We start from the raw sequence: 21,829 nt of genomic DNA, 5'->3' as shown, positions 1-21,829 counted from the left end.
TGCCCAATAAAATATTAAAGCAGATGATGAGACTCATAGCCAAACTTTGAGCAGAATGCAGGGAATCTTATGAAATAAGGGGAGATGAAAGACCTGGAGATGAGACCTGATAGGCTGGTGTCAGATGGAGGGGAGAAGGACGTGGGGAGGGGCATGGGAAGAGAAGAAGAAGGGAGGGTGGGATTCGGAGGGGATGAGGTAGGGTGCTACAGCTGGAATACAAAGTGAATAAATTGTAATTACTAAAAAAAAATAAATTTTACAAAAGAGATAGTATACCTTAGAGAAAATGTAATTAATCAAATAGAGATAGAAACACTTCTTGGCATATTAGGAAATTATGACACAACAATTAATGATAAAATGTTTACAAAATGATGTGACAACAACACAAATACCTGGGGAATGTATGATGTTTATGTAAAGCCACTAATGATAAAAAACAAGAAAATCATTTAAAAAAATCCAATGTTTCTCTTATATCTTTTGATCATGTAACCCATATGTGTATAGTCAAGAAATAAAATTGAAAGGTTGTACACTGTGAGGTGCAAGAATTCAAATACACTGAAAGTTGATTATGCACAGAACTCACAAAATTTGAAAAACCCTGAAGTACAAAGCTATGACTACTTTGTCTTTCAGAAGATAATTTTACTCTCTCTCTCTCACTTAGAAAACAAATAATAAACCTTAAAATATGAGGCAATAAGGATCTTAGGTTTAGTTCATGACAATGAATATAAATAACACATAAAACCTCATGAACTCTGACTACTAAACACTTGGCATTCTGAAATGCAGAAACCAAGAAGATATTCACAGTGAATCAAATGCTTTCAGCACTGTAAATAGTGACGGCCATCATCAAGTCTTCCACTTTCATTATGAATTCCGCATTTGGTCTTTGGGAAAAGACAGAAAATGCTATTCAAGAGTCTTGAGAAAAAAAGGAATCAGAAATCTCATCAGTGTATCTGTTTTGTGAGGCTCTGAAACCCAGCATCTCTTAATTCCAGCTTTTTGACAGACAAGCTTTAGACTATCCAATGTGTTGCATGAATAAACTGACTTTAACCCAGGCAAAATAGTATTGCATGCTACTCGAGCTTTGTTCATCTGACAGGTGGAATTAGATGGAGAATATATGTAAAAAATATCAGAGAAGGAGGTGGTAAGAGTTGTTTATCTCAGGTAGGCTGTGCAACATATGGCCACTTTGTTCCATGCTAATGTGTTATGATTGAACCATTTATTCCCTTGTCAGATGAAACAGGAAGATGAGATGAACATACATATATAATTTAGAAAGCATTAAGTTTGCATAGAATCACTGTATTGTAGAGTGAGGGGGAAAGTAGTACACTCTAAATCACACTAATGATAAATCACACTTGTTTTTTTTTTTTTCAAGAATAATGGCTGAAGCATAACCTAAGACTCAGAGACAAATCAATGCATTTACTTCATAAGAGCACCTTTTCATATTTGAGCATGTTCCTGTCTCAGAGAAAGTTGCTATCTGAATTCAGACAATTTATATAGTCTGCATATCGAGGAGCATTCAGAATCAAATGTTCATACCAGGGCATTGGGTTACCTACGTTATTATATTTAGGATATTCCTGTAACATCAGAAAAGAAATGCAGTCCTCAAGGCCTGGTCATAAATAGATGACTTTATGTCAGTACATTTTATCATCACAATACTGATAATCAGCAAATGTTTTCTTGCTCTTTTAACTAATAAACTTTAAAAAAAAATAGAGATTAAATGATAAATGTCTCACAGACTGCATGTACAAATTTCCAAACAGAAAAATAAAATGGTAACTATGCTCTGACAAGAAACAATGTATATTTGACTATAGTAGACTACGTCGATCATTGTTATATGGGATTGTATCTAGTCTATTGAGGCTCTTGTTTTCTTCACTACTCCAAGTTTAAAAACAAATCTATGTATTTGGTAGTTAAGGCACATATCTTATTAAATATTTAAATATTAAAAATATTTTACTCAAATTTCCATCTCAATCCAGTCTCCTTTGAACTGTGCATTTCATTGTTATGTGAAAACAACCTGGGAATCATTCACTGTGTACCTCTTCTCTGAGATCATCTATCTCATCTTCCAGAAGTCTTATTTCTAATTCAAAAATAGCTTTTGAATCAGTGGCTTGTGGCCACCACATTTTCACCTGAATGCTTCAGAAGCTTCCTCACAGCATTTCCTGCCTTTGCCTTTTCCACAGAACACTAATCTTTTTAAAGACAAAGTTTGCAATTCTTCTTTGTTCAAAAAGTTTCCTATAATTTCCCAGTTGAGTTAACTACTTAGTAATGTCTTTGAAGTGAATTATAACTCTGCCTCCATGAATCTGGTTTCAGAGTCTACGCATCATTTTCTGTTTAGCTATTATGGAAAGAAAACACTTAGGGTCTCTGATTTTACCCTTAATTTAAATGGCTGCATCAAGTTGTAAGTTAGACTGCATTGCACTCCTACTTAACATAAAAAAGTCCCTTTGATTTCCTAAAAATAATATCTAATCATCTCTCTACGGCATAGGTCTTGCATTCATTTGTTCTGATTGTCATTTTGGAATCATTTCCAAATATGTTGTTGCCTCAAATTTACAGCATTCAAGTAAGAGTAGACTACTTCATTTTTAGGAAGTAATATCCCCATAGGTATATACCTGTCTTCTCTTTGTTGTATTAGCTAAGATCACTCCTGCTAGCTCAGTAGCTCCAAAAAGATATGGACCACTTATCACATACCATCCTTTCTTTTATTTTACCCTATATCATAGTTCTTTCTAAACATAATTTATTGGATAGTGATTTCTGTACTTGTTAATTTTTATATACAGTTAGTTATTGAGACACGTGCTACAATGCATGTGTGGGGGACAGAGGACAACTTGTGCAATGAGTTCTCTCCTTCTATTCTGTGCGTCCTATCTACTATGCTGGAAAGTGTCATTATTTACTAAGCAACCATCCTGGGCTTACTTATTAATTTTCAAAATTATCTTTCTCCTCTTCACACTAGCCTTGACAGCTAAAATAATGGATTTAAAAATTAAAGAAAATACAATAAGGAAGATCACTAACTAAGTGATCTTCCTTATTGTATTTTCTTTAATTTTAAGTCTTCACAATTCGAAGTCCCACAAGGAGACCATCAAAACTAAAAGATCTGAGTCCCAGCGGTCCTGCAGAGACTGATGCACCAATAGACTACCATGCATAGAGAGGACCCAATGCAGCCAATCCTGATGATACCTGATAAGCTAGGGTAAGATGGAAGGGGAGGAGGTTCTCCCCTATCACTGGACTTGGAAGGGGGCAGGGAGGAGATGAGGGAGGGAGGGTGGGATTGGAGAGAAAGAGGAAGGGAGCTAAAGCTGGGATACAAAGTGAATGACCTGTGATTAATATAAATAATAAAAGAAAAGAAAAGAAATCTAAAAAAATACTTGGAAGAGAACTATGCCTTCAATGCCCTTGTTTTTATTCTTTATGTTATGGTTATTCTCAGTTAATGTAAATATGCTATTTATTTTTATCTTCAGCTTTATTTTGTTCATGGTTGTGTCTCTAATACATCATGTAATTTCTAATATGAAGTATATGATAAACAAATATTAGTGGCATGAAAGACACCTTGAAATGTTTTTAAATTCCACATTCTTTATTTTTTCTTCTTTTTTCCTTTTTTATTTTTTTATTTTTTTTACTATTAATTACACTTTATTCATTTTGTATTCCCCCATAAGCCCCTCCCTCCTCCCCTCCCAATCCCACCCTCCATCCCCTTTCCTCATTCATGCCCCTCCCCAAGTCCACTGATAGGGGAGGTCCTCTTCTCCTTCCTTCTGATCTTAGTCTATCAGATCACCTCAGGAGTGGCTGCATTGTCATCTTCTCTGGCCTGGTAAGGCTGCTCCCCCCTCAGGGGGAGGTGATCAATGAGCAAGCCAATCAGATTATGTCAGAAGCAGTCCCTCTTCCCTTTACTATGCAACCCACTTGGACACGAACTATCATGTGCTACATCTGTGCAGGGGTTCTAGGTTATCTCCATGAATAGTCCTTGGTTGGAGTATGAGTCTCTGGGAAGTTCCCTATGTTCAAGTTTTCTGGTTCTGTTGCTCTCCTTGTGTGGTTCCTGTCCTCTCCAGCTCTTACTTTTTCCCACTTCTTACATAAGATTCCATTCACTCTGCCCAACAGTTGGCCATAAGTCTCAGTGTCTGCTTTTATTGTCTTCAGGGCAGAGGCTTTCAGAGGCCCTCTGTGGCATGTTCCTAGGTTGTTTCCTGTTTTCTTCATCTTCTCATGTCTAGCCTCCTTGCCTTTCAGGATGGGGATTGAACATTTTAGTCAGGGTCCTCTCTCTTGCTTAGTTTCTTTAGATGTACAGTTTTTAGTAGGTGTATACTATGTTATATCTATATGAGTGAGTATATATCATATGTGTCTTTCTGCTTCTGGGACAGCTCACTCAGGATGATCCTTTCTAGGTCCCACCATTTACCTGCAAATTTCATGATTTCCTTATTTTTCATTGCTGAGTAATACTCCACTGTGTAGATGTACCACAATTTCTGCATCCATTCTTCAGTTGAGGGGCATCTGGGCTGTTTCCAGCTTCTGGCTATTACAAATAAAGCTGCTACAAACATGGTTGAGCAAATGTCCTTTTTGTGTACTTGAGCCTCTTTTGGATATATGCCTAGGAGTGGTATGGCTGGGTCTTGAGGAAGCGCTATTCCTAGTTGTCTGAGAAAGTGCCAGATTGCTTTCCAGAGTGGTTGTACAAGTTTACATTCCCACCAGCAGTGGAGGAGGGTTCCCCTTTCTCCACAACCTCTATAGTGTGTGTTGTCACTTGTGTTTTTCATCTTGGCCATTCTGGTAGGTGTAAGGTGAAGTCTTAGGGTGGTTTTGATTTGCATTTCCCTAATGGCTAATGAGGTTGAGCATTGCTTTAAGTGCTTCTCTCCCATTCGATATTCCTCTACAGAGTGTTCTCTGTTTAGCTCTGTTTCCCATTTTTTAATTGGATTACTTGGTTTTCTGCTTTTCAGCTTCTTTAGTTCTTGATATATACTGGATATTTATTTATTTATTTATTTATTTATTTATTTTTATTCACAATTCGAAGTCCCACAAGGAGACCATCAAAACTAAAAGATCTGGGGGGGCGGAGCCAAGATGGTGACTAGCACACACAGTTTCTGAGCGGTGGGATACCTGATCTTCTGAGTTGGAGAATGGAAGGACCCCCAACCCAGGAAAACCACAGCGAGGCTTTCTGAACACCAGAGAACATCGCAGGAGGTGAAAACTTTGGCCTCCGGTCACCCGGAGACTTGCTTGGGGAAGGAGAGAAATGATCCTTTGTCCTTGCGGCACTCCCTTCCCCCAGACCTCCTTCCTCCTCGGCACAGCGGCACAGCTGACTCATCTTTCTCAGCGCAGACCTAACTGCCTGGGGTATACAGCCGCTGAGACGGAGCCCCAAGCACTTTAGCGGCAGACAAAAGCCATCAGTACGTGCCCCGGACTCCCAGATTCGCACAGCGGCTGCACCATCCTCCCAGGGCACGAATCTGCTAGACACCATACTAGCTCCGCAGGATCGCCATCACTGAAGGTGCGGCCCGCCCAATCCCACAGTGACAGAGAATACGCTATATACTCACCGAAACCAGGCAGAAATGTCATACAACCTGGACACACCAGGCGCTGGGCCTCCCAAGCTTGGAGAGCACAACGAAGAGATCCCAGGACTTCCCAGAAAGCTTTGGGACTAGCAACCCAGTCTCCAGTTACAGGGGGACGTGGAGGTGGAGCAGCACTGAACTGGTGGGGCACCACAGCCCTCCAGTTTAAGACTAACCAGGGCCAAACCAGAGAACAGAGAGCCTGATTACCCCATCCCTGCTGAAGTGACCACCCTGAAATCTCCAGCTGCAGCAAGACCTCAGAACCTGGCAGTGACAGCAGCACAGAACTGGCGGAACACATCAAAGAAGCAGGGCCAAACCAGAGAGCAGAGAGCCCCGGATACCACGATCTCGGCCAAGAGACCTGCCTGTAAGTGAGTGCATCCTTGAGAATCTGCAGTTCCCCAGATCCTGGGTCCTTCTAAATCAGAAGCCAGGCATCGAACACCCCTCCCACCCACATACCCACTTTGGGAAACAGAGGGGCACTAGGGGCATTGAAGTTCCTGCCCTGTGGGCCTGATTGAGGAGCTAAGACAGTTAATGCCAGAAATTGTGCTGCGATCATCATTAGCGCCTGCGACATATACAGTGCAGAGCCCCTCCCACACACTCAAGGGTTCAACATTAGCCATCACTCTGTCCCTCGAGAAACTCATCCACGCACACTTACACACACAGACACGCACGTGCGCGCGCGCACACACACACACACACACGCTTGCATTTGCCCCGTTTGCGCTTGCGTACTTTCCTCCCACAGGTACAGCTAGTCCTCAGCACACGCTGAGAGTACTCAGCTTCCTGAAGAACTCTCCAGACACCAGAGAGAGACAGCACCAGTCTGATCTGCAGAATCCAAAAACAAACAGGGAAGGTTTCAGATATGGCCAGAGGTAGGCGAAAGAACACTTCCAACATAAATCAGGACATCATGACTTCACCAGCAAACCCCAAAACCGGTGGATACACCAATTCAGCAGAAGCACAGGAAAATGATTTTAAAGCCATGCTTGCCCAATTATTTGAGGCTCATAAGGAGGAAATGAACAAGTCTTTCAAAGAGATGGCCAGTCAATTGGAGGCAAAGAAAGAAGAAATAGACAATATCCTTAAAGAAACACAGGCAAACATAGCCAAACAAATAAATACACAAGTAGAGGAAAAATTAGTGGCATATAAGAAGGAAATGAAAAAAGAAATAGAGGCCATCGTAGAGAGACAGGAATCCAAATTCAAACACATGAAAGAAATGGTGCAAGGCATGAAAACAGAATTAGAATCAATAAAGAAAACACAAAATGAGAAAACCCTTGAGCTGGAGAACTGGGAGAAAAGATCAGGAACAACAAAAGTAAGCATCACCAACAGAATACAAGAGATGGAAGAGAGAATCTCTGGAGCTGAAGACACACTTGCAGAAATGGATACTTCTCTCAAAGAAAAAGTAAAATCAGAAAAGTTCCAATCACAAAATATCCAAGAAATCAAGGATGCTATGAAAAGACAAAATCTAAGAATAATAGGAATTCACGAAAAAGAAGACTCCAGACTCCAAGGTCCAGAAAATATTTTCAAGAAAATCATAGAAGAAAATTTTCCCAACTTAAAGAAAGAGATGTCCATAAATATACAAGAGGCCTACAGAACTCCAAATAGACTAGACCAGAAAAGAAACACATCACGTCACATCATAGTCAAAACACTAACTCTACAGAACAAAGAAAAGATATTAAAAGCAGCAAGGGAAAAAGGCCAAGTAACATATGAAGGTAGACCTATCAGAATCACGCCGGACTTCTCATCAGAAACTATGAAAGCCAGAAGGGCCTGGGCAAGTATCATGGAGACTCTAAGAGATCACAAATGTCAACCCAGACTACTATACCCTGCAAAGCTTTCAATCAACATAGATGGAGAAAACAAAATATTCCATGACAAAACTAAATTTATACAATATCTACACAGCAAACCATCCCTACAGAAGGTACTAGAAGGAAAACTCCAATCCAATGAAAACAAATTCACCCAAGAAAACAGGGCATACAGATAATGTCCCAACAAAAATGAAAAGAAAACAAGCAATGAAACAGGGTTAGATCATCGACTCCATTACAAAAGGAACTAACATGCATTGGTCACTATTATCTATCAATATCAATGGACTCAACTCACCAATAAAAAGACACAGGCTAACAGAATGGTTAAGGAAACAGGATCCAACATTCTGTTGCATCCAAGAAACACACCTATGCAACAAAGACAAACACTACCTCAGAGTAAAGGGCTGGAAAACTGTTTTTCAAGCAAACGGTTCCAGAAAACAAGCTGGAGTAGCCATCCTAATATCTAATAAAATAGACTTTCAACCCAAGTTAATCAAAAAAGATAAGGAGGGCCACTATATTCTCATCAAAGGAAAAATCCACCAAGAGGACATCACAATCTTGAATATCTATGCCTCAAATACAAGAGCACCGACATTCGTAAATGAAACATTATTAAAGCTTAAATCATACATTGATCCTAATACCTTAATAGTGGGAGACTTCAACATTCCACTCTCATCAAGGGACAGATCAACTAGACAGACACCAAATAGGGAAATAAAAGCACTCACAGAATCCCTAAATCAAATGGACCTAATAGACGTCTACAGATCATTTCACCCAAACTCAAAAGAGTACACCTTCTTTTCAGCACCGCATGGAACCTTTTCCAAAATAGACCATATAGTGGGCCACAAAGCAAGCCTCAACAGATACAAAAGGATTGAAATAATCCCTTGTATACTATCTGACCACCATGGACTAAAGCTCGACCTCAACAACAACAGAAACAACAAAAAGCCGACACGCACATGGAAACTGAACAACTTACTACTCAATGACAGCTGGGTTAAGGAAGAAATAAAGAAAGAAATTAAAGACTTCCTAGAATTCAATGAAAAGGAAGGCACAACATACCCAAATTTATGGGTCACATTGAAAGCAGTGCTCAGAGGAAAATTTATAGCACTAAGTGCCTGCAAGAAGAAATTCGTAACATCACATACAAACAACTTAATGGCCCAACTGAAAACCCTAGAAAAAAAAGAAGCAGATACACCCAAGAGGAGCAGACGGCTGGAAATAATCAAACTAAGGGCTGAAATCAATCAACTAGAAACAAATAAAACTATCCAAAGAATCAATGAAACAAAAAGCTGGTTCTTTGAGAAAATCAACAAGATAGACAAACCCTTAGCCAAACTAACTAAAAAGCAGAGAGAAACTATCCAGATCAGCAAAATAAGAAATGAAAATGGGGACATAACCACAGACATTGAGGAAATCCAAACAATTATTAGGTCATACTACAAAAGCCTATATGCCACAAAATTTGAGAATCTGAATGAAATGGATAATTTTCTTGAAAGATTCCATCTACCAAAACTAAGTCAAGATCAGGTAGAAAGACTGAATAGCCCTATATCTCCCAAGGAAATCGAAGCAGTTATTAACAGTCTCCCCTCCAAAAAAAGCCCTGGACCAGATGGCTTCAGCACAGAATTCTACAAGACCTTCAAAGAAGTGCTAACTCCAATTCTCCTCAAGCTATTCCACAAAATAGAAACAGAAGGAACACTACCAAACTCATTCTATGAAGCCACAGTCACCTTAATACCTAAACCACACAAAGACCCAACAAAAAAAGAGAACTTTAGGCCTATCTCTCTTATGAACATTGACGCAAAAATACTTAATAAAATACTTGCAAACCGAATCCAAGAACACATCAAAGATATCATCCACCATAACCAAGTAGGCTTCATCCCAGGCATGCAAGGGTGGTTCAACATACGGAAATCCATCAATGTAATCCACCACATAAACAAACTGAAGGAGAAAAACCACATGATCATCTCCTTAGACGCCGAAAAAGCATTTGACAAAGTCCAACACCCATTCATGTTTAAAGTCTTGGAGAGATCAGGGATACAAGGCACTTACCTAAACATAGTAAAGGCAATATATAGCAAGCCTATAGCTAACATCAAACTCAATGGAGAGAAACTTAAATCAATCCCACTGAAATCAGGGACAAGACAAGGCTGTCCATTGTCCCCATATCTCTTCAACATAGTACTTGAAGTCCTAGCCAGAGCAATAAGACAACTAAAGGAGATCAAGGGGATACAAATCGGAAAGGAAGAGGTCAAAGTGTCACTATTTGCAGATGATATGATAGTATACATGAGCAACCCCAAAAATTCAACCAGAGAACTCCTTCAGCTGATAAACACTTTCAGCAAAGTGGCAGGATACAAAATCAACTCAAAAAAATTAGAAGCCCTCCTATATACCAAAGACAAAAAGGCTGAGAAAGAAATTAGGGAAACAACACCCTTCACAATAGCCACTAATAACATAAAGTACCTTGGTGTGACTCTAACCAAGCAAGTGAAAGACCTGTTTGAGAAAAACTTCAAGTCTTTGAAGAAAGAAATCGAAGAAGATATCAGAAGATGGAAAGATCTCCCGTGCTCATGGATTGGTAGGATTAACATTGTGAAAATGGCCATACTGCCAAAAGCAATCTACAGATTCAATGCAATTCCCATCAAAATACCAACTCAATTCTTTACAGACCTTGAAAAAAAGATTCTCAGCTTCATATGGAGAAACAAAAAACCCAGAATCTCCAAAACGATCCTGTACAACAACAGATCATCTGGAGGTATCTCCATTCCTGATCTCAAGCTGTACTACAGGGCAACAGTAATAAAAACTGCATGGTATTGGCATAGAAACAGAAAGGAGGATCAATGGAACCGCATAGAAGACCCAGAACTAAATCCACACACCTATGAATACTCGATATTCGACAAAGAAGCCAATTCCATTCAATGGAAAAAAGACAGCATCTTCAACAAATGGTGCTGGACCAACTGGATGTCTACATGCAGAAAAATGAAAATAGATCCATATTTATCACCCTGCACAAAACTAAAGTCAAAGTGGATCAAGGACCTCAACATAAAACCAGATACCCTAAATCAATTGGAAAAAAAAGTGGGGAACAGCCTAGAACTCATTGGCACAGGAGACAACTTCCTGAACAGAACACCAACAGCACAGGCTCTAAGAGCAACAATCAATAAATGGGACCTCATGAAACTGAAAAGTTTCTGTAAAGCAAAGGATACCATCATCAAAACAAAACGACTGCCTACACATTGGGAAAGAATCTTCACTAACCCTTTATCTGACAGAGGACTAATATCCAGTATATACAAAGAACTAAAGAAGCTGAAAAGCAGCAAACCAAGTAATCCAATTAAAAAATGGGGAACAGAGCTAAACAGAGAATTCTCGACAGAGGAATATCGAATGGCAGAAAAACACTTAAAGAAATGCTCATCCTCATTAGCCATCAGGGAAATGCAAATCAAAACGACCCTGAGATATCACCTTACACCCATCAGAATGGCCAAGATGAAAAACTCAAGCAATAACACATGCTGGAGAGGTTGTGGAGAAAGGGGAACCCTCCTCCACTGCTGGTAGGAATGTAAACTGGTACAACCACTCTGGAAAGATATCTGGCGCTTTCTAAGACAAATAGGAATAGTGCTTCCTCCAGACCCAGCTATACCACTGCTAGGTATATACCCAAAGTTTGTTCAAGTACACAAAAAGGACACTTGCTCAATCATGTTTATAGCAGCTCTATTTGTAATAGCCAGAACCTGGAAACAACCCAGATGTCCATCAACGCTGGAATGGGTACAGAAATTGTGGTATTTTTATACAATGGAATACTACTCAGCAATCAAAAAGGAGGAAATCATGAAATTTGCAGGCAAATGGTGGGATCTAGAAAAGATCATTCTGAGTGAAATATCCCAGAAGGAGAAAGACAAACATGGGATATACTCACTTATATAGATCTATAAGATATGATAAACATAATGAAATCTATACACCTAAAAAAGATAATCAATTGAGTGGACATGGGGTAAGATGATCAATCCTCATTTAGAAAGACAGATGGGATGTGCATTGAACGTATGACAGGAGTCTACTGAGCGCATCTGAAAGACTCTAACTAGCAGTGTTTTCAAAGCAAAGACTCATGACCAAACCTTTGGCAGAGTACAGGGAATCATAAGAAAGAAGGGGAGTTAGTCTGATGGGGAAAGGATAGGAGCTCCACAAGGACCAAATATATCTGGGCACAGGGTCTTTTCTGAGACTGACATTCAACCAAGGACCATGTATGGATATAACCTAGAACCTCCACTCAGATGTAGCCTGTTGTAGCTCAGTAACCAATTGGTTTCCCAAAGTGAGGGGAACAGGGACTATTTCTAACAGGAACTCAATGACTGGCTCTTTGGTCTCCCCACCCCCGAAGGGAGGAGCAGTCCTGTTAGGCCACAGAGGAGAGCTTTGCAGCCAGTCCTGAAGATACCTGATAAAACAGGATCAGATGAATGGGGAGGAGGTCCCCCCTAGCAGTGGACTTGGAAAGGGGCACGGTGGAGATGAGGGAGGGAGGGAGGGACTGGGAGGGAATGAGGGATCGGGACATGGCTGGGATACAGAGTTAATAAAATGTAACTGATAAAAAATAAATAAATAAATAAATAAATAAAAAGAAAAAGAAAGTTACTGTAGATATCCTCTATCTACAAAAAAAAAAAAAAAAAAAAAAAAAACTAAAAGATCTGAGTCCCAGCAGTCCTGCAGAGACTGATGCACCAATAGACTACCATGCATAGAGAGGACCCAGTACCCTGCTCAGAAGTGGCTGATTGGCAGCTCAGGCTCCATGTGGATCTCTGAGTGAAGGTAGCAGAGGCTGCATGTATCATGAGCTCAGCTGACTGCTCTCTGATCACTTTCTTGTTTTTTTAAGTATCTTTTTATTTTGAAGTAGTAAAACTTTAAGCCAGCACTGACTGATCTAAATTTGTATTCTCTGATTGTTCAACTTTTTATAAGACTTCTTTTCCTATGTGAGTAAAAGAGGAATTTGTGTTTTGGCTGATTTATTTCTATGGGTTTAATGTTTTTTTCTTACTTGTTTTAGTTTCAGAGAATACAGAATTCATAAATATTGGCTGAGACTCCCTGAGCCAATCTCCTACAGTGTTTGTTTTATTTCCAAGAGCCTAGGGTGTGTACTTTTTAATTAGTGATGATGTTGGCCTTTTGGATTTAACATCAGTCATATTTGATAGCTTAGTTCATAGAGCACGATATGGAAGAGAACACTGATGTCCTGGGCACTCACTTCGATGGGAAAGGCATGGCTCCATCTATAGTTTAAGTAAAAGTTCCTTTGATCATTTTCTTTTGGCTTTGATAAAGGAAAATAACAATGCAGAATAGAATATCAGAACATTTTGAAGAAAAGACACAAGAAAAGCTTACACTCTTACCATTTCTTGTTTCAGAAATATCCTCCTGTCAAGTGTCTGCTTTTATAAAACTCTGAAAATGTCAGGAAGCTATTATTTTAAACATCAAAAAAATTCAGCAAGTTAAAGATCAACTAAGATAAATAAATATATTTATTGATAGGTAATAATTTAATAAGGGTTGAGAAAATAGTATTAATTGATATCCTTATAAAATATCAGTGTTAAAATTTCTGCATTCTATAGCTATTTTCTGATGCTGTACAAATAATAATAGATACTGAAGAAGTAGAACTTATTTGTCTCCAGATCTAGTGAATAGCTGCAAATCCCTGTCACACAAGTTGTTTCATTAAACTCAGTGGGTCATTACCAAGCAGCGGTAGCACATCCCTTTAATACCAGTACTTGGGAGGCAGAGGCAGATGGCGCTGTGATTTCAAAACCAGCCTGATCTACAGAGTGAGTTCCAGGGCAGCCAGAAATACACAGAGAACCCTTGTCTCAAACAAAACAAACAAACAAAAACTAATCACAGATCAGAAAAAAAAAAAGACATGAATGTGGGCTAGGGATTTTTTAGCGGGAAGGGGATCAATAATAGTTAGAATGCATTTTGCATACATAAAATATTAAAGAACAAATTTAATTACTAGAAAGTAACAGTGAATGAGAATGTTTCTCTTTATTATTTATTAAATAATTATTATCTAATAACTTATTTCTTAAAAAATGATCATTTGTGTAACAAACCAAACATATATATAATCTTTTATTTTAATCAGTAGCCTCACAGAGATCTCTTAATGAAGCAGCGATTGAAAGCCATTAAATGGGAAGGATTCAAGATGGCCGCGCCAATAGCACACTGTGTCTGATCAGCAGGACAGCAGTGATGTCACAGAGATCAACAGACTAAACTGTGTGCCCCCAAAACACCAGCAATTGTGATCCCCAGGTGAGAGAAAACCCTATGGTATGGGATACCTTGATCAGACCTCAAGGCACCTAGCTAGCCCCCGGAAAACTTCCATTGCCAGTGTTTGCTTACTGCTACACTCATTGTCCCAGACTGAACTGTGGGCCCCAAAAGACCACAGACTGCGTTTCCCAGTCATGGGGAGACCCCACAGTGAAGGTGAAGGAATCATCAGGTCCAAACTCAGAGCACTCAGCTAATACTTAGAAAAGTTCCTGGGTTCCCAGAGACTTGGGGACTCTAGACACCAGTGTACTGTGCTCACAAGCCACTGATTACTTTTTAGGTATAGGGAAGAGAGCTTCAATCTCAGACTTACGGACGCAGGGAATCCCAGATGCCCCTCCAAAGGTCAACACATCTCCATAGTGAGACCAACCAAACTTCTGGGCTCCCTGGTTTTTCAAGAGGGCTGCATGCAGCAAACACACTGTTTGAGCAGCTGAAGCTCATTAAATTTAGATCAAGAAAGCCAGTGGCAAGGCTGCTGTCTCTGGGACTTCCCCTGGTGAGATGAGAGCCCCTGTACTTCCAAGGACTGGTTAGCCCACAGAATCCTATACCTGAGGAGAGCTGCCAAAATTCCCTGAGAAACACTAGCTGAGGTGATTCCATCTTCCTGCCAAGGGGATTTCCTAGACCAACCGCAGGACTCCAGAAGGTACCAGAAACTGACAGCCAATGCCTGAGATAGTAGGAAGGGTAAAGGCCAGCATAAAAACACAATCAACAAAAGCCAAAGAAGTATGGTATCTCCAGAACCTGCTTAGATATGGGCAAACACTTCTGGATACACTAACACAAGTGAAAGATAAGAAAATGACCTTAAATCTATGCTTATGAAGATAATAATGTAAGAAATGAATAAAGTATGAAAAGAAATACAGAAATATACAGTCAAACAGATTGTGGCCATTGTAAAGAAATAAAAGAAGATGCAAGCAAACAGTTTGTGGCCTTTTGAGGTGAGATATTTAAATCACTGAAAGAAATAGAGGAAAGTTTAAACAAACAGGTGAAGGAACTGAAGGAAAATACAAACAAACACGCAAAGGACATCAATGAAATAGTTCAAGATCTGAAGATGGAAATGGAAACATTAAAGAAAACACAAACTGATGAAATCCTGGAGAGGGAGAACTTTGGGAACAGTACAGGATGTACAGAAGTAAGCATCTCCAACAGATTAAAAGACATGGAAGAAACAATCTCAGGTGTTGAAGATACAATGAAAGAAATCGATGTATCTCTCAAAGAAAATATTAAATCTAAAAAAATTCCTGAAACAAACTATCCAAGAAATCAAAAACAACATAAAAAGACAAAGCCTAAGAACAATAGGAATAGGGGAAAAACAAGATTGCCATTTCCAAAGCCCTGAAAATATTTTCAACAATACTATAGAATAAAATTTCTCTAATTTAAAGGAAAGGACTACAAACATACAAGAACCCTACAGAATACCTAATAGATTAGAACAGAAAAGAAAAACCTCCTACCACATAATAATCAAAACACTAAATATACAGAACAGAGAAAAATTACTAAAAGCTACAAGAGAAAAAGGAAAACACATAAGAATCACACCTGACTTCTCGGCAGAGGCTCTGAAAGCCAGAAGAGCCTAGACAAATATGCAGACCCTAAGAGGACACAGATGTCAGTCCAGACTACTATACTCTTAATCATCATAGATGGAGAAAAAAAGATATTCAGCTACAAAAACAAATTCAAACAGTAACCACACACAAATGCAGATACTAGAAGGAAAAATACAACCCAAGAAAGCTAACAACACCCAAGAAAACACAGAAAATAATGTCACTACAGCAAAACATCAAAGTTTTGCTGTACACACAAATACACTACTACAACTAACATCAAAATAAAAGGATCTGTCACTGGTCATTAATCTCTCTCAACTTCAATGGACTCAACTCTCCAATAAATAGACTAAAAGAATGGATGTGTAAACAGGCCCCAACATTCTACCTGCATACAAGAAATACAACTAAGTCACAAATGAAGACATTACCTGAGAGTAAAGGTCTGGAAGACAGTTTTCCAAAGCAAAGGACCCAAAAAGCAAGCAGTAGCAGCAATTCAAATATCTAATAAAATAGACTTTTAACCAAAATATAATCAAAAGTGATGAAGAAGGTCACTTCATACTCATCAAAGGTAAATTCCACCAAGAAGACATTACAGTTTTAAATATGTATGCCACAAATATAAGTGCAAACACATTTGTAAAAGAAGCATTAATAAAGTTTAAACCACACATAGATCCCCACACATTAAGAGTGGGAGACTTCAACACCCAACTCTCATCAAAGGACAGGTTAACAAAACAGAAACTAAACAGAAACAATGACACCAACAAATTTCCTGAATCAAATGGACAAGTAAAGAACTTTTCAGCCAAACACAAAAGAATGTGCCTTCTTCTTAGCACCTTACAGAACCTTCTCCAAAATAGACCATATAGTTAGTCACAAAGCAAGCCTCAACAGATACATGATTGAAATAATCTCATGTAGCTTCTCTGACCACCATGGAATGAAGCTGGGCCTCACTAACAACAGAAATAGCAAAACGCCTACACATGCATAGAAACTGAATAACTCTCTACTCAGTGATAGCTGGGTCAGGGAAAAAATAAAGAAAGAAATTAAAGGTTTCCGAGAATTAAGTGAAAATGAAGGCACAACATATCAAAATTTATGGGACACAATGAAAACAGTGTTAAGAGGAAAGTTCATAGCTCTAAGTGCCTTCAAGAAGAAATTCGAAACATTTCATTCAAGCAACTTAATGGCTCACCTAAAAGCCCTAGGGAAAAAAAGAAGCAGACACACCAAAGAGATGTAGATGGTTTGAAATAATCAAACTCAGGGCTGCAATCAATAAATTAAAAACAAATAAAACAATTCAAAGAATCAATGAAAGCAAGAGCTGGTTCTTTGAGAAAAATCAACAAGATAGACAAACCCTTAGAAAAACTAACTAAAAGACAGAGAGACACTATCCAAATCAACAAAATCAGACATGAAAAAAGGGACATAATAGACAGTGAGGAAATCCAAACAATCATTAGGTCTTACTTCAAAAGCCTATATGTGACAAATTTGAAAATCTAACAGAATGGACAATTTTCTTGCTTGATTCCACTTACCAAAGCTGAATAAAAAAAAAAGGCCAGAGGCAAATGGTCAGCACAGAATTCAGAATTCTAACAAACTATCAAAAAAGAGGAAATACCATTACCCTTCAAATTATTCTACAAAATAAAAACAGAAATAACATTATCAAACTCATTCTATGAAGTCACAGTCACCTTGATACTTAAACTGAAAAAGACCCAACAAAGAAAGACAATTTCAGAACAATTTCTCTTATGAACATTAATGAAAAAATACTTATGAAAATACCTCCAAAACAAATCCAAGACCACATCAAAGATATCATCTACGACCAAGTAGGCTTCATCTCATGTATGCAGGGGTTCTTCAATATATGGAAATCCATCAATGTAATCCACCATATTAACAAACTGAAAAAAATAAAAGAAAGAAAACCCAGATGATCAACTCCTTCGATGCTGAAAAAGCATTTGATAAAATCCAAGACCACTTCATGTTAAAAACTTGGAGAGAACAGGGATACAAGGCATATATCTAAACGTATTCAAGGCAATATTTAGCAAGCCTATAGCCAACATCAAACTAAACAGATTGTGAGTCAATTACACTGAAATCAGGGACAAAGCAGTGCTGCCCACACTCTCTGTATCTCTTCAACATAGTATTTGAAGTCCTTGCTAGAAAATAAGAAAATTAAAGGAGATGAAGGTGATTCAGTTAGGAAAGAAAGAAGTCAAAGCATCACTATTTGCACATGATATGATAGCATTCCCAAAATTTCTTCTAGGGAACTCCTACAGCTGATAAATACTTTCAATAACGTAGTTGAATACAAAATAAACTCAAACAATCAGTAGTCTTCTTGTATACAAAAGACAAATAGTTTGAGAAAGAACTAAAGGGAAACAGCACCCTTCACAATAGACACACACACACACACACACACCAAAAAACAAACAAACAAACAAACAAACAAACAAACAAAAAAACCATAAAGTATCTTGGTGTAATTCTAACCAAGCAAGTGAAAGACTTGTATCAAAACAAAACAAAACAAAACAAAACAAAAAAACCTTCAAGTCTTTGAAAAAAGAAATAGAAGAAGATATTAGAAGATGGAAAACTGGTAAAATCTTCCATGCTCATGGCTCAGAAGGAAAAACACAATAAAAATAGCCATCTTACCAAAAGCAATCTACATCAATATTCTAAAATAATTCTTTACAGACTTTGAAAGAAAAATTCTCAACTTCATATAGAAAAACAAACAAACAAACAACAAAAAAAAACAATAGCTAAAACAATCCTCTGCAATAAAAGATCTTCTAAAGGTATCTCGATCCCTATTCTCAAGCTGAACTATAGAACAACAGTAATAAAAACAGCATGGCATGGACAGAGAATCAAACTGGTGGATCAATGGAAATAAATTAAATATCCAGAAATAAACCCATATACCACACATACCTTATTTTTCACAAAGATGCGAAAATCATACAGTGGAAAGAAAAAACATAACATCTTCAACAAATGGTGCTCCTCAACTGGATGTCCTTGTGTAGAAAAATGCAAAGAGACTCATATCTATCACCCTACACAGAATTAAAGTCCAAATGGATCAAAGACCTCAATATAAAACCAGACACTAAATCTGTTGGAAGAAAATTTGGAAAAGTATCTTTACCTCATTGGCACAGGAGACAACTACCTGAACAGAACACCAACAACTCAGGTTCTAGATCAACAATCAATAAATAGGACCTCATGAAACTGAAAAACTTCTGTAAAGCTATCAACAGAACAAATCAACACCCTTAAGAATGGGAAAAGTTCTTCACCAAGCCTATATCCAACAGAGGACTAATATTTAGAATATATAAAGAACTCAAGAATTTAGGCACCAACAAACCAAATAATACAATTTAAAATGTGGTACAGAACTAAACAGAGAATTCTCAACAGAGGAATATAAAATGGCAGAGAAGCACTTAAAGAGACATCCTTAGTCAACAGGGAAATGCAAATCAAAATGACTCTTAGATTCTATCTTACACCCATCAGAATGGATAAGGTAAAAAATTCAAGTGACAACACATGGTGGAGAGGATGTGGAGGAAAGGGAACACTCCTCCATTTCTCATGAAAATATAACTTTATACAATCACTTTGGAAATCAATCTGACATTTTCTTAGAAAATTGGGTATAGTGCTACCTCAAAATCCAGCTACACATCTCCCAGGAATGTACCCAAATTATGCCCCACCATTCAACAAGGCCATTTGGTCAGCTATGTTCATAGTAGGTTTATTTGTAATAGCCAGAATCTGGAAACTACCTAGATGTCCCTCACTGGGTGAATGGATGCAGAATTGTGACACATTTACACAATGGGATACTATTCAGGTATTCAAAACAAGGAAATCATAAAAATTGCAGAGAAATGATGCAGAACTAGAAAAGATCATCCTGAGTGAGATAACCAAAAAGCAGAAATTCACATATGGTACATATTCACTTATCGGTGGATAATAGCCATATAATATAGGATAAACAAACTATGATTTATTTATATTCCTAGAGAAGTTAAACAACATGGAGGACCTTAGGAAAGATGCTTAATCCTCGTTCAGAGGTGCAAATCAAATGGGAATCAGAAGTGGAAGAAAAGAGGGAACAGGTCAGCTATATAATATAGGATAACCATATTAAAATCTACAGACTTAAAGAAGCTAAAAAACAAGGAGGATCTAGGGAGGGTGCTTAAATCTCATTCAGAATGGATTGAACAGGATAAATACCAGAAGCAGAGGAAGAGAGGAAACAGGATGGGAGTCTACTATAGAGGTTCTTCTGAAAAGCTCCACCCAACACTGGATTGAAGCAGGTACTGAAACTCAGGGCCAAACTTTTGGCAGAGCCCAGGGTGTCTTATGGAAAAGGGGGAGTTTAGAGGGACTCAGAGGGGACAGGAACCCCACAAGGACTGTGAAGAATGCTAAAATATCTGACCCATGGAAGGTCCTTCAGGGACTGATTCATCAACCAATGACCATGCATGGAGAAGACTTAGACCCCTGCCCAGAAATAGCTCACCCGATTGTGATAAGGGTGCTGAATTGTAGCTCTCCACAATTCATTACTTCTGGCAGGGTTGCAGATGGGGAACAACTCAGTTTTCTGTAACAGGATGGGGCACTGGGAATTTGACCTTGCTCCCACAAAATCACAAATTTAACCTTCTCTTCCTTCACCTTCTCCTTCTTCATTTTGGTGGAGGGCTGACAAGGGTGGAAGGAAGACCTAGGAGAACTTGGAGGTAAGTGTGATCCAGATGCATGATGTAAAATTTGCAAACAATCAATAAAACTTTTATGCTGCAAGAAAGGGAGAGATTCTGTAATTACACCCATGGTTAAATCTCAGGGTCAAAGTATAATTTTATATATAGATGTACTAACTATATTCCAGTTTTCTATCATGAATACTTGTGTGCACCTATGCATACCGAATTTGAACACAATAAAAGATATGTTCAGCTTTATTCTCTTCCTAAAAACAGCATGCTGTTTTCTTGTAATGGTGAGACAATTTTAATGTGATCACCTCTTTCAGAGAGCAGAATCAAGATGAAGGGGCCTTTCCTAATGCAATAATATGACTAGAAGGTGACATCCCAGACAGTGCTTCTGCTTCTACACGGGACTTGCTGGATCAGCAGGACAAGGGAAGAGAGGAAACAGCACAAGTAACAACTGCTGTCTGTGCTCTTACTCTGTAGAGCCCTCCATTGGTGAAGGTGCTTTCATCATAGAGCCCTGACCACCCTGCAAATAGAAAACAGGAGAAACACTGTGTTTGTAGTCACTCACATTTTTTCCCCTGTACTTAAAGAACTGCATACACTGACTGCAAACATTTTGAGACTTTGTTACATTGATTTTCATGCACTTAGTTTCATTGTTCCAAATTTAACACTTGCCTTCTTGGTGAAGATATTTTTGTCCTTAAAAAATAATTTCCCACATAAAATAATTTTATAACTGTGTTGGTAAAGAATATATTTGGACCATACAGCTTGGAAATGTCTCTCTTCAAATGACCTTTAGTGGAGGACGTTTCGGCACTCAAATTCTTAGACTTCTTGGAACCACAGTTCTAGTTTTTGGCAAGAATGACATGCCCCTTTCATTTCCTAAGTGATAAGGTGCATTCCTGTGTGCTACAGTTTATTTTGGTCTCTGGGGAAACTTTCCATTTTCTTGAAGGACTATATCAACCTCCCAATTAATGGAGAAATTCAATAAATTTACTTATAAGACTTGTCTCTTAAAAAGTCAATTAAAGTTTAAAAATTTAAACTTGCCTTGACATACTTAAAATGTAAAGAAAATAGTGTAATGCAACAACAACCATCAATCACACAATGTTAGTATTTTAATTATACTGGCTTCAAATTTCTTTTTTACTGTTTTTCAAAGAAAATTATTTGAGATTATATTAACTGTTTTATGCCCTATGACTTATTTAATTCCAAGTGTAATTTAAATTTCTGATGCT

Source organism: Meriones unguiculatus, chromosome 17 (assembly GCF_030254825.1).
Source record: "Meriones unguiculatus strain TT.TT164.6M chromosome 17, Bangor_MerUng_6.1, whole genome shotgun sequence".
Lineage (NCBI taxonomy): Eukaryota > Metazoa > Chordata > Mammalia > Rodentia > Muridae > Meriones > Meriones unguiculatus.
The sequence above is the reverse complement of the archived record's forward strand: the minus strand, read 5'-3'. Positions refer to the sequence as shown.